Source organism: Contarinia nasturtii, unplaced genomic scaffold, assembly GCF_009176525.2.
Source record: "Contarinia nasturtii isolate CC-2019 unplaced genomic scaffold, AAFC_CNas_1.1 Cnas_scaffold_533, whole genome shotgun sequence".
Lineage (NCBI taxonomy): Eukaryota > Metazoa > Arthropoda > Insecta > Diptera > Cecidomyiidae > Contarinia > Contarinia nasturtii.
In genome coordinates this window covers 823,014-837,139 of record NW_022197885.1, presented here as the reverse complement: position 1 = coordinate 837,139, position 14,126 = coordinate 823,014, and the positions used below count along the sequence as shown (strand labels likewise).

Sequence of the window (14,126 nt, the reverse complement as noted above, 5' to 3'; positions counted from 1 at the left end):
CTTAATACGAATATCGATAAAGTCGAATAACTGTATCATTTTATCCAATCGAATACCGAATTTAATCATATACAATTGTAAACACCATGCATGTAAAAACCATAAAAAATCAGATGAAAACTGTAGAGAAAAATGCAAAGCAAAATTACATAAATCAATCAATTAAGTGGAAATACGTGTTTGCGCTTCCTAATGACATTTGAATTGGATTACAAATATATATATATGAATCCATTTAACGGCGCTGAATGCAACAATTGAACTTGAACCATTTCAACAACTACTACATATTCAATGTGGGTGTGTATTTTCATGGGGAATTTATTTGTAATTTTACATGGATTTAATGGGTTACCAAGAAATGCCATGCCATGGATTTGACTTGTTTACCAAATGCCGTACAACAAAACATGAAAGTGGTGACTGTAATTTTCCGAAATTGTGAATGCATCAAAGTGATCGGTAAACCATCAATCTCCACGGTTATGGCTACGTCGTACTTGTTTAAAAATAAAGTCTCATCAAAGTGAATTTTTATCTCAATCGATTTTTTTGCCTGTTTTCTTTAGATAAAATAAATTCAAAGTCATTCAGTGCCACCAAATGGGCTGTGCATTTGATTCTCGTCGGCTGAAAACAGAAGGAAAAATGCTCAGATTTTCAAAAGTTGAGTCAGTTCTTTCTAGATTCATATACAACGTTGAATTCTCAATTGATAAAATTTACATTTTTCGTTCGAAAACATACGCCAAAGAAAAACAACAACAACCGCATGAAGAAATAAAACAAAACCAAAATATTTTGGGTTTGACATGAATTTTTTTGGAGATAAAGTAAATTTGATATTTTTCTTCTGCTCGCGTTCAATTTGTTGACTCGCATGCACATCATTCAGAGCCGAATAAAAAAACAACGAATTTATTTTACCCATTTCCATATCGATTGAGATAGAAAAATGGCGAACGTTGGGTTATTTCGCCGCTCACACAACGAATAATGTGCGCACTCCCGACCACCATGAACAAAATCAGATGTATTTTTTGTTCGAGCGTATTATTCATGGTTGAAAGAAGAACAAACATAACGGTAATATCAATTCAAAACCAAACAAAATGTTATATTCATCGTCAATTCACATTGTAGTATCTAGCCTGAAGACAATATGTCGATCGGCGGTTACAAAGGCAAATATAAATAAAAAAAAATCGTATCATCTTTCTGTCGGTCTACTATGTGCTTGTGCACACAGTTTCCATAATTGTTTTCCGAATCCGAATTTTTCGCGCGAATCAAACTATCACGACGAATCAGGATACATTGGATCGAGATTGATTGAGTTTTCTTCTTGTGACCTGATTGTGTTTATTTTCCTTTTGATGGTTATTATTTAATGGTTTTGTTTTTATTTCAACCTTCTATTGTTTACACAGTGGAATGCAATCGTTTTCGCCGAGATCAACGGATTCGCCAAATTGGAATGTTTGTGTTTTTTGTTCCACCTGAATTGATCTGATTCGAACCGTTCGTCTGAAATTTATCGAGAATAAACGAGTATTTCCTATTCAACAACCTCTCTGGAGACGTCATCGTTCATTATTGTAACAACTCGTTACTGACGAGGGAAAACTCCAATTTATTTTCAGTGCTATCCCGAACGGAACATCTGAACTTTGAACGCCGCATGCCGAATCATTGAAATGTTTGCGGTAGTAATGGTGATCGGTTTTAACACACAAACAGAGACACGATGCCCAACTATTTCAATGGAAACTCATTTATATCATGGCCTGTTTCTCTTCACATGAATGACCATTTCAATATTCATTCCACTCGAAAATACTTGAATACACATAGCATGTGCAATTGTGCATTGTCGTTTTGCCAACATACAGCATCGATTTTAAATAATGACCTATTGTGAATTTGAAATGTTCAAATGTAACTCTATAGCTTTGTGTTGGATTTTTTCCGCTTTGATTCACCCACAAAAAATGACAGCGAAAGGAGAGAGTGGGAAAAGAAGAGGAAAACAAATGAATTGTGCAAAATACGAATTGGTCGCGCTTGGATCTCCACCATTTAAAATTCACATACATTCGAATGGGATAAAACAAATTGAGTCAGCTTTGATTTGGTAGACATCTTTACCGTTTACCATTCATGTCAGTCAATTGCATCACCACAAGAATTCTGTCCATATCATTTCTTTGCCGCAAACAATACAAACTATCACTGTAGTTCAACTACCGAAAGAATTTAAAAAATCGTATACATTTTGGTGATTGTAGCCTACAACAAAGAAAAATCGTCTATTACGTACGATAGCAAACGACAATCGAATGAAGTATCCACCTTGACCAATCATCATAAAAATATAAATCATTTTTTTCACTTCGGATACTACCATGCTCTTATATTGTACACAATATCTTGTTCAGTGACTGTCACATATGCATCCACTTGTGACAACACCGAAGATAAAATGAGAACAAAGTTTTCCACTTACACCAAAATTTATCTGTCAGTTTTAGTTTTGGACAAAAAGAAAACAATCGATGAAACAGGATGTTGAAAAAAGTTAAACAACGTTGGTACATGTGTACACTTTGCGCTAAATTAGTGAATTTATTTGCAAAAGCTCCGTTGAGTCTGGTGGAATGAATTTTATCTTCATCGTTGAAAATGTCGTGTATTGAAACATTGTTGGTTGGCGACAAAACTTTTGCAATTGTGATTTTGTTCGAAATACTTCACGTGAACGAAGAATATAAAATAAACGAACCTCTAACTACCAACTATGTGTTTAAATTGTGCTTTTGTTATTGAATACAAAATGAGTTCCTTGTGGTAAATGCATTCATGTTTTAGATGAACAGAGAAAGACATTGAAATTGCCACGATGGTTTCGTCGGTGAAATTCGAAAACTGGAACGAATTATAATAACGTTAAATGTACAATTGGGAACGGTGTATTGAATGCATATCTACGTATTATAACTAGTTCAATTTTGTTGAAAGAATCGTTCGTCGAAAGTATGTGCTCTGCTAAAAAAAAAATTCAAACACACAATTGATGACGATGGCATTTTTATGCGAATTGATATGAAGTCCCATATCGATAAAAAAAAATGCGATAATGTCAAAATTGCTTAAATAGAAGATAGAACTCTACGTCTTTTGTGCGAATGAAACTCTCAACGAACGACCGTTGTATCGATTTTTTCTCGCTGGATTTTTAAGCATAGTGCAACAAATGTGACCTATATAAAACAGTGTTGTAATTTTTCTTTTGTATCCAGGATATTTGCTACATTTTTTTTTGCTCACAAGGTTCATTCGAACAGTCTATTTTCCATTCTTATTCAAGTCAATTATGTTGGAGAATAGAATTTGTGGAGTGATATTTTTGTGACCATCAAACATGAGTTAGATTTCAGTCGGTCTGACATTGTCCTTTTGAATCGTTTGTCCATTCCATTGAATCGTTTGACCTAAGCTGCCTTTAATCTATACTGAATTTAAGATTGAAGACGAACTGTGTATAATGTTCTTTTGTGTAGCTGCATTAATTCATTCATGGCAGAATATAAGTCATTAAAAATGTATAAACATCTATATTCGGGATTGTATGCGGTTGAAATAACTTGAAAGCAATTCCAATGAATAAAGTTTTCGCTTTGTTTTTTATGCAATATTTGCCTAACGATAAAAAAGATGAAACCGAAACAGAGACAAAAACAACAACAACAACAACAATAGAAAAACGATGAATATTATTGTTAGGATATAGACTGTCTGTGCATTGAATACCAAAAGTCTGAATTTTCCCTGCCGAAAACTTTTATTCGAACAATTTGCGTGTCGTCGCATTGTATGAGCCTTTTTGTATATTTAATGTCTAAATCTATTTTTTCTCTCTTTCTCCCTTTCCTTTCCCCTTCTCTCTTTCTCTCTCTCTCTCTCTCTCTCTCTCTCCCGTTCGTTGTTTGTATAACTCCATCGCAACTAAAAAAGGGGGATTTTTTATGCATTAGCCACTTTCGTTTCAATCGAGCCACGCCATCGTGTTGCAGAAAAAAAATAAATATTTAAAGTTTTTTTATTGTATATATATATTGGCTGAAGCTCCAATTGAAGCGCCTTGTTTTTATTGTTACTTTTTTGCCTTGATCTATTTACAAGGTTTTTTTTTATATGTTTGTTCCATTTATTTTACAACCTATTCAACCTGTAGGCAAACATCCGTAACATTGAACGCTTTTGCATACTGTACTCGACACACCAGCGAAGGATGCTGTCTGTTTCACTCTCGCTTTTCCATATTCATCGACATTTTCATCGGTTCCATTAAATTTTATGAGTTTTTAAAATTCAGTATGTGCATTTGCGCTGCTTTTCAACATTTTATTTGATTTTCAGAGAGCGTGGAGGAGAGAAAGCATCCTGAATGATACGTGCTGTTGAATCATTGCCAAATATATTTTGTGTGTTTGATTGCATGTAATGCAAGAACAATTTATTGCCGTCGAGCATTGATAAAAACATAATGTTGTGTGCGTGATTGTGAAAGTGTATGTCTGTTATATTGAAATGCATTAATTTAAGTTTCAGATAAAGTGTTCCCTAGACAACTCGAACAATGTGTTCGCCGGATCAGCAATGAATGTGCCGCCATTGTGAAATGTTCAGATTGGATGCATTCATTTTAACGTTGTCCGTTGAATCCATGTCACTTTAGAGTTGTTTTTTCTCATCTCACCTTCAATCATAGTACACAATGTATATTGTATTTCTGCGTCCGTCTGCGTCTATCTCTCTGCATGTGATTTCCATTGTTCTCTGCGGGTGACACCAATTTTCGTTTCTTGTTCTTGCGTGATGATGCATGATAAAATGTTCGTGTTCTTGACGCAATTTATTATTAGGAAACAAAAAAGTAGCAATATTTACGTGTGAGATTCCAAAAGTTCTGCTCGACGACAGTATCGCACCATTAACCATATCGATTTGGCATCGCGTGCTTCTTGCCACAAAATCTATTTCATATCAAATCCGAATATGGTATCATTTTCTTATCGTCGAATAGCAGATTTCGTCGTCACCGTCGTCATTATCGATATACGAAAAACACACTTATAACCGATAAACGCTTCTAAATATGGAGTAAGACACATCAAATCGATCGATACCAGATGGGAAAGAAGACGACGAGTGAATGAAATTCCGATTGGTCTCGAGACGCAGACACTTTTGCATAGTCAGCTCTTGTTGACCATGTCCCATGAGTGATTGATACACATATATATATCGTCTGCAACAAATTTAATTAAAAAAGCATTAGAACAACTGCACAAGTTTGGTTCCGTTGCTCTAACACGGCAAGAGAGACATACATAAAAAGAGAGAAAAACAAAAATTGATTTTCTTCCACATAAACTAATTAGGAATAATCCTTTATTTTCAACCAATTCGTCTTGCCAAAACACTCACTGAAACTTTCATCCAAACTTAATCTTCGTGCGAAAAATACCATATGGAATCGGTAAAAGCGTCAATTTTATCGCTGAAACGTTGCGGATGGTTTACGGTTTGACATAAACCCACATATTCCACGGTATGTAGGTGTTTTTACCATAAAATTTCGAACCATGAATATTTGCAAAATGTCGTCGTCATTGCGCGAACAGAAATTGATGACTGTTTATATATAAAAAATAAATGTATATATATACACGCGCGGTGGCTCACACAGAAAAATGAATGAAAGCGTTAAAAATAAAATAAAATAATTTTCAAAGGGGATTGATGTCAATTTGATTAGTTTTTTTAGGTCAAACAATTCATTCAATTACACGTCAAAATTATTTATATCTGAAACTTTAGTAGCGTTCGTCAATCACAGCATGCAAGAACTGGACTATCCACTTTTTATATATAAACTCGTGCCCATTTAAAATCAACTACGACTATTTACTCAAACTTGATGAAATCTGCAGTTCGCGTTTGCATCCAAACCATTTAATCAAAGCAAAATGAATTGCTTTCTCTCTCTCTCTCTCTCTTTTTTTTTTTCTCTGTCCGTGTTTCATTTGTCGTATTTTGAATCCAGGTAAAATGGCGAAAAACACGTTAGCGAGAGCCAATGCGAGTGCAATATCAGTCGGTATTTATCGTAGCGTAAAATTGTAATTTTTTCTAATTGAAATGGAACTTATTTGCATACAAACTACACATAGACGTTGTTCATGATTGTCGTTTAGAGTGTGACGTTGTGAAACGGCTCAACAATGTATTAAACAATGCAGTAAAATGTAAATTTTCAACTCGTGGAAATGACTAATTATTATGAGTTAGAAAAAAAAGCGGTCCAACGGACTAAATTAACTAACCTAGTCAGCACAAGATTATTAGGGAACATTTACGAGTACATTGTAAATTTTCATTAGCAAAAAGCGTAAAAGAAGGAAATCGTGTTATTTGTTTCTAACAAGAGCGGAAAATACAAAAAAAATGTTTTTTTTTTCGGTGCCATACTACCGGCTCATTGTATTCGAAAGCCAAAATTCCATCACATGCTTGTATTATTATTAAGTTTTATTAATTTATCATTGAGCCTTTGCACGTAGCCTATTTAGCATTCTAGATAAGATCACAAGCGAAAAGAGCTTTCTCAATATCGTGTTCATTACTTTGCGTTCTTCTTCTTCCCCAATTTTTTTCTCGTCTCAGTGGTTGGTGCGTGTGATGAGTGAGCCTCATTCAAAGTTTGAAATGATTAGAATGATAGCGGCCTGGCATTTTCATGTGTCTGTGTATATAATCGGAAATTACCGAGTTCAGTCACGTTCAATTCAACCACAAAAGTATTCTCGTATAAATGTCGATATTATTGGTGAAAATTTCCCTAGTTTATCCGTTCATCAATGGTTGTTGTCAGTTGGATAAAATACAGTTGTTGGTTGGTTTTGCGCTTTTTGTTCTTTCTACACTCTAATTCCCGTATTGAATTGCATGCCATGGTCTTAAATTAAAATGCCACAAACAATGGTGGCATCTACAAATCCGTATGCAATACATTCGACATTATTTCGGTGCCGTGACTTCCTTTACGATTTTTCAAGCGAAACGTTTTTTTCAATTTTCGCCGGTAAATGTTCGGCACTCATCATATGTTGGAAAAATCTACATTTATCTACCATCGAATTTTCCACTAACACACATTTTGTTTGATGAGGCAAACGATGAGATTTCACTTTTTTTTGTTCATTCAAAAAATGCGTGTGTACGGAAAATTGGTGTGTGCCAAAACCACATCAACAAACCTGATCAATTATTAAAATTGATTACCCATTCAAAGCTTTTGAAATGCGTACCTTTGTTGATGCATACACACACATTATCCGTTCACCGTTTGCACGTTCTTTTTATCGTTTTTCGTTTCGATCTCTCGATTCACTCCTAAATCGAATGCCTTTTTTTGCTTTCTCTCTCTCTGGCGCGCGGGGGCGCTTTTGTTTTGGGGGCAAAGTGAACAATGCTCTATTGAACCAGTTTATTGGCTCACCCATTGCTTAGCGCTTTTAGCTTGTCATTGTTTCGTTACATTATATATATTATATTGAAAATGGTATCACCCTTGCAACAATCATGCGCTGACGTCATTGCCGTTGAGTGGCAAAAAATAAAACAGATGTACCACAAGCTAAAGTGTTTACACATTGCCGATGCTTCCATTCAGTTGAGTTAGCTGATGGCGTCATATATATTTATTGTGCCACTGCAAAAAACATTTCGTTTACATTGGATGCTATGAATAATCTCGCAAACATTTTTACCGATTGTTTTTTTTTTTCTCCGTTCACAACAATGTGGACCACATTATGTGGTAAAATAAATCATAGTAAACTGAAATCATTTTTAATGCAGAACAAGTCCAACTTTGATATATTTAAAATCGCCTGCAGCGTTTTGCAGGTGTTATCATTCTATCATGTTATCTGTTAGTATTTCGATATTAAACTGCGGTTTGAATTCCAAAATGTTTTTGATTTGGTATGGTGCTATTTGCAATTACGTCACCATTTGTGGGTTGCATTTAGAGTTGGCTTTTACCTTCAGGTTATTCTATACAACAAAAACAGCCACAACATTTATTTACTGGTTTGCTCTCCATTTCCCATGTTTTTTCTCATTCATTCGGACATACTCGCTTGCCCCATTTCAACGTCCATTTAAAAAAAAATAACAGACACCATGCACAATATCATTAATAACGCAGGAAGTGAAAATGAAAGGGCAATGTAAAATTTATAGCCACATACATGGATTTGATTTTATGTGTTTTGTTTTTTTTATTATTTATATCAGTGTGCCGTGAGCATCGTCTCGATACGAGTGATATAATACAAAACCATATTGCGTTCAACATTTTATTCAGTTTTCACTGTTTTTGTTGTTGCTGTCATCGTTTTTTTTTCGTCTTCAAAAATCTATGTGTGGGCCTTAGAAGCGTGTGCTTACTTCGGTGCTTTTTCCTACACTCAGACATCACATGGATTATATTCAAAGTAGCTGGATTTTGAGCTGGTATTAGCCATTCGTCATTGAATATATGAGAATACGTACACAGACAGTCGCAATCATATGGCATATGCGTAATATAGAGATAGAAGCACACATTTATAAAAACGAAACGCCAGCACAACAACGCTGTGTGGAGCTTCACATGAAAAATGTTAGGGCACATAACAGATAAATAAAATAGTTATTGCGGCTGTTGGTAGCGGCGATGGTCTTTCGGCGATGGTTGTGCAGCTTGGCTCATTTTCAAAGGCTTAGCCAAATTATGATAGTGAACTGCCATAAACATCTTCCATGTATGTAATATATCGTTTATTCAGTGTGTCTTTGCTTCTTGGGTCTAATAATCATAAATACGAGATTTTCGTTATGAAGTAAACATACGATCGTAATACAAAACATGCGTCCGTCTCTATTTGTCATGGTATATTGGATTCGAATCCATATTAAATGGATAAATCTCATAAACAAATGGATGCTGCATTTAAGATCATACTTGATTAGGTTTTATATACACACCCGAAAGAAATTTTTTTTTCCTTTTGCCTTTCTCCCTTTTTTTCGAAGTTAATTAAGATTGAGCCGTCAATACTTTTATTTGGATCGACACATAGCGTGAAAGGAATGAAATGTGTGCACGCCCGACAAAGCCGGATGGTTTTGACGACGAACACAATAGAATGGTTGAATCAGACGGAAATTATACTTATGAATTTCATTTAATAATTAACCAAACGAATAGAACGCGGACTTTTCCAGAAAGTTAAACACACATTTAATGATTTGTTGTGCTCATCACATTCAATTGGGTACGATTACAATGGCCACCCGAATGGATTTCAATTATCGCCAATTCAATAAATATTAATTTCCGCGCAACACTTCACTGACACTTCAACAAAATTCATTCGCTTTGGATTTCTGTTTTGAATGTGGAAAAATTGCTTTCATAGTGTAGATAACGATTTACCATTACCATGTTTCTTCTATTTCATGCACATGGTATTTGACATTTCAATTATGGTTTGATGGGAACTCAAATGGGAAGAAAAATCATCGATTGCCCCAAGTGTTCGTAAAATCCATAGAATCGTCAATATTTCAATTAACCTAATATCAGAGATTGATCGAACTACATGTTTTTTGACATTCAATATCTATCACTTAAGCTTCTGTTCATCAACCATTACCAGTGTCACGTTCTCGAAGATTTTTCGCATTGCACGCAATCGAAGTAAGTTCACGTAAATTTTAGTATATCTTTGGACTAGTCTTTGGATATATTTATCCATGTACAATATTCTTATTTGTATGCGAAAAATTATAAATCGACTGACAACAAGTTCTTTTTTTGTATCCCAGATATCACCCACACACACTCTACGTCGTCAAATTCAATCACAGCTATCTGCCAAATCGAAAACTATAATTTGCGCTCTGGTTAGCACGTGTGTGAATATTTGCATGAAACATGTGCGCTTGTTAGTTTAGGGTAAATACCACATATTGTTGAAGCAAAATACATACACATAGAGATAATACGAAAACATTGTAAATGGACTGAGAACGCAGCATATATGTGCTGCTGTCAAGGGTCATTAAGAATCCATAAAGCACATATAAAAAATGAAGAAGAAGAAGAGGCGTAAGTGATCTTAGAAAGAGAGCAATACAAACATAAAAGTCAAACTGATGTGAACTTCTTCAATCAACTTCAATCAAGTAGTCTCACTTTTCAATGAAATCAAAAAGAAAATGAAGAAAGAAAAAAATTACGAAGAAAATTTAATTTTTATTGTTTTTTGATTGTCGTCAACTTATTCCTTGTATACATATCCCTTTATGTGTATCGCTGAGAATGAAAATGACCTAAAAAAATTCAATTCCTGATTTCTCTCTTACAGAAATTTCAACTAGCGAGAGCAGTGCTAGGGGATATCCATACGAATTAGAATTAGCACATTAGCAAAAAAATAGGGAAATTTACATGAAGAAAATAGCAAAATTAGCAATAAATAGCAGAATTAGCACTGTACACGTATATACTTTAGTAAGCATTTATGCTTGAATATATTGAAATAATTAATTAAAATAAAATTCACAAAACAAACGAATTGAATAGTGTTGAACTAAAATGTATCAAAATATGTAGTTAAATACGCTTTTTCTCATTTTTAAATAAAAATATATTCAATGGCACGTAACCAAGCATGTTTCATCTGTATTAACTACAATTTACGAATTGCAATCGGAAATGTAGATTTGATGACAGATTTCTTACTGAAAACGTATACGCTAGTGCCTGCTTCAAATATACACGTTGAAAGTGTCAACTTGAAACATTTACGTAAACACATTTCAGTTATTCGATCATGCTGTCAATCTGACGTATGCAATATTTTTGACGTACTAGAGAAATTAGCAAAAAATAGCAGTATTAGAACAAACTAGTAGAAATACTAGCAGAATTAGTGAAAAATAGAGAGTAATAGCGTTTATTATTATAAATTATTCGATCTGCAATTCACGGTTATCCCCTAGGAGCAGTGAGTCTTTTTCTTTCTCAGCGATACATTTCCATTCATTCTTCGAATAGAATTTATCGAATAAATCGATAGAGCACAATTGACGATGAAATTATTCAAATGAAAAATCATCGAATGATTCATTATATATTGACGTTGTCGACAATGAAAATGTCAGTATACCTGTACATGGGTAATTTTTTCCATGAAAAGTTATTGCGATTTTATTTGTTTGAATGGTTTAATGTGATGTTGTTGATTGTGGAACGTTTCCATTTTTCAATTCATGAATATAGATATCCATTCATACACAGCACAATTACACATCGAGCGGAAAATTCATTGAATAAAACTGATGGGAAAAAGTACAATCAGCACACAGAATTTTTCATTGCCGCAGGATTCACCGCGGAAAAAATGTGACTTACACAAAACTATTAAACACTCTTTTCTCTCTGTTTTTCTTTCCTCGATTAAAACGACATCAGTAAAAACCTTGTACTACCAAAACAAATACAAATTTCTTGGAAGCGAATAGAGTTGATAAACAGTTTTTAAGCGATTCTTCATTAATGTTCTTGGAAAATAAATTGCTCGAAATATGGCAAGACTTTGTTTCATTTCGTAGAATTTTAAAATTATATTAATCAAGAGTTAAAGTGCAGGAGTATAATTTATAATTCATTGAAAATGAAAGAAGCACTGGTTTTGGTTTCAATACAATTTCTCTTTCAAATTATATACGATAATCTGCTCACCGTCGGCTAAATATAGATATTGATGAATTTTTAAATGTAAATATATTTCCGGTGTTTATGTATGCCTAACAAGAAAAAACTTTTCCTGTCAAAATAAACAAGGCAAAGTGGTTTTAATGATGAACTTTGTTTGTGAATAATATTTACAAGTTCAATATTTGATACATATTATGCTGTGAGTTACGGAAGAAAAGTTTCCGTCGTTTAGCAATTAATTATATAGAAATTCGAAAAACGGCTATGTGTATCTTGTGAAGCACATAAGAAATACGTAATCCAATCAAACAAAATAACAAGATATGGAGACTAAGACCAAATCCGTATGATGATGAGATGCTTCGCGTTCGGCTAAGAGTGAAAAATCATGTACAAACGCCTACACCGAAATGGTTCATTTCATATTGTGCCTTTTTCATTCATCGCACAAATAAAAAAAAACGAAGAAAACATGAACTGCTCACTCCAAAAAAAAAAAACAAGGATATTAAGGATGTTTGTTTCCCATCGGCATAAATGCCAATAATATGAAAGTATTACACGAACAAAAATAAAACGTGGAAAATAGTACACACCCAACTTTCATGACGTACTAACAAAGTAATTCCCATTCATCTGCATAATTTCCATGTTATCTTCTCTTTCTCGCTCTGCGTGTGAGTACAAAAGGTTCCACTTCCATTGTAGAGAATATAAATTTCAATGCGACTATGAATTTGTTTGTTTTTCTACTTTAGTTGGCCCTTTCGTAAGGCGCATGTAACTCATAAAAATGAATTAAAAATTATATATCTCTTCTATGCCCCAATATTTGTGCCATGTAAAGTTTTCAACAAACAAAATATTATTTTATCCCAAAATTATATTGTTGTTATTTGACTCGGTGTAAAGTCCCTTTTCACCCCAACAAACAAACATTTCTCCAAATCATAACATTTATTTACTTGGGCATTTGACACACAGACGCCGATATGAAATGAATTTGTATGCCAATCGTATGTAAAAATGGAATGTAATATGTGCATACCAAATGAAATGAAAACGACAAATTCCAGTGGCTCAACTTTTCCAATTGTCGAAATTTTATGCACGAATGTGAAAACATGAAAAAAGCGAACTGTTGGTAACCAGTTTTTGTGTTAGAACTTCCTGCTGATATAAGTTTACGTTTATTTCCGTTTCCAAGTTTAAAAATGCCGTGGTACAAACAGTCAATTAGATTCTACTAAACGACTCGAACTACGAAAGGTTATAATAATGGTAGTAATTTTCTCCGAGAATTACAATATGTTTCGAAATATAGTGTATTTTTGGCAATTTTCTAGGAATGGTTTTTTTTGTCGAAAGCCAGTGAAAAATCGATATTTTCGGAAAGTAATTTACTTTGACGGATTGTATAATAACGTGCTCGAATTCAAATTACATGTCGCTGACTTTGTCGCCGTCATGTCATGCACTCCAACGCAAAAGAAGAAGAATAACAACAACGTCATATTCGTCAAATATAATCTGTTTAATAATCTGTATTTATAATTTGAATGTGTGAACATTAGACATAAAAATGTTTATTGGATTAGTGAATTAATTTAATGGCACCATGACATGAAGAATTTTCCGCGAAAAAGTGTTGTAACTTTTCATTTTAACACACACTCGGTTTTTTCTTTGTCTCATGTTTGTTACGTGTTAGTAAACGAAATGAAAATGCTCCATGAGCATTTGAGCATTCCATGCAATCATGTACATTCGACCAATATCCAAATATAGTAGACACTGAACCCACCAATGCATTTAATGATTGTGGATTAAGTTTTCGGAAATGAAATTAAGCTAAAAGACTAAATTTGAGAGCAATTCCAATGACTTTGCGTCCCACTTTAAATATATTCATGCAAAGAAAGGAAAACATTATACGTGGATTCGTGGTCCGTACATGCATTGCATCGTTGATATTTTAAATTGCATAATGGAATGTAACTTTAGATGCGGAATGCGAAACTGTGAAAATAAGAGAGATGAGAATAGTATGAAGCACCAAACGAATTAAATAGTTCACATCACAAAGCACTACAAGTATTTTTCAGTCGATTCGGCGGTTTTACTGGCGAAAATTCCATCGCAAAATAAGAGAAAATATGTGAATGCATAATAACGAAAAGCCCGCGCACTTAAAGGGATTATGTTTTCGCGGAGTGCTTATTTTACAATCAATTTCAAATTTACACAAACAATTCGACGACATTGTATATGGAACGAACAAATTGTG

At 33.9% G+C, this 14,126-nt stretch overlaps 1 protein-coding gene across 5 annotated transcripts in view; it reads left to right on the top strand.

Annotated features, from left to right (window-relative positions):
- The window catches only part of LOC116339514 (probable cationic amino acid transporter), a 39,340-nt gene that overhangs the window by 12,977 nt on the left and 12,237 nt on the right, over window positions 1–14,126 (top strand). The gene's annotated exons all lie outside the window — the stretch shown is intronic.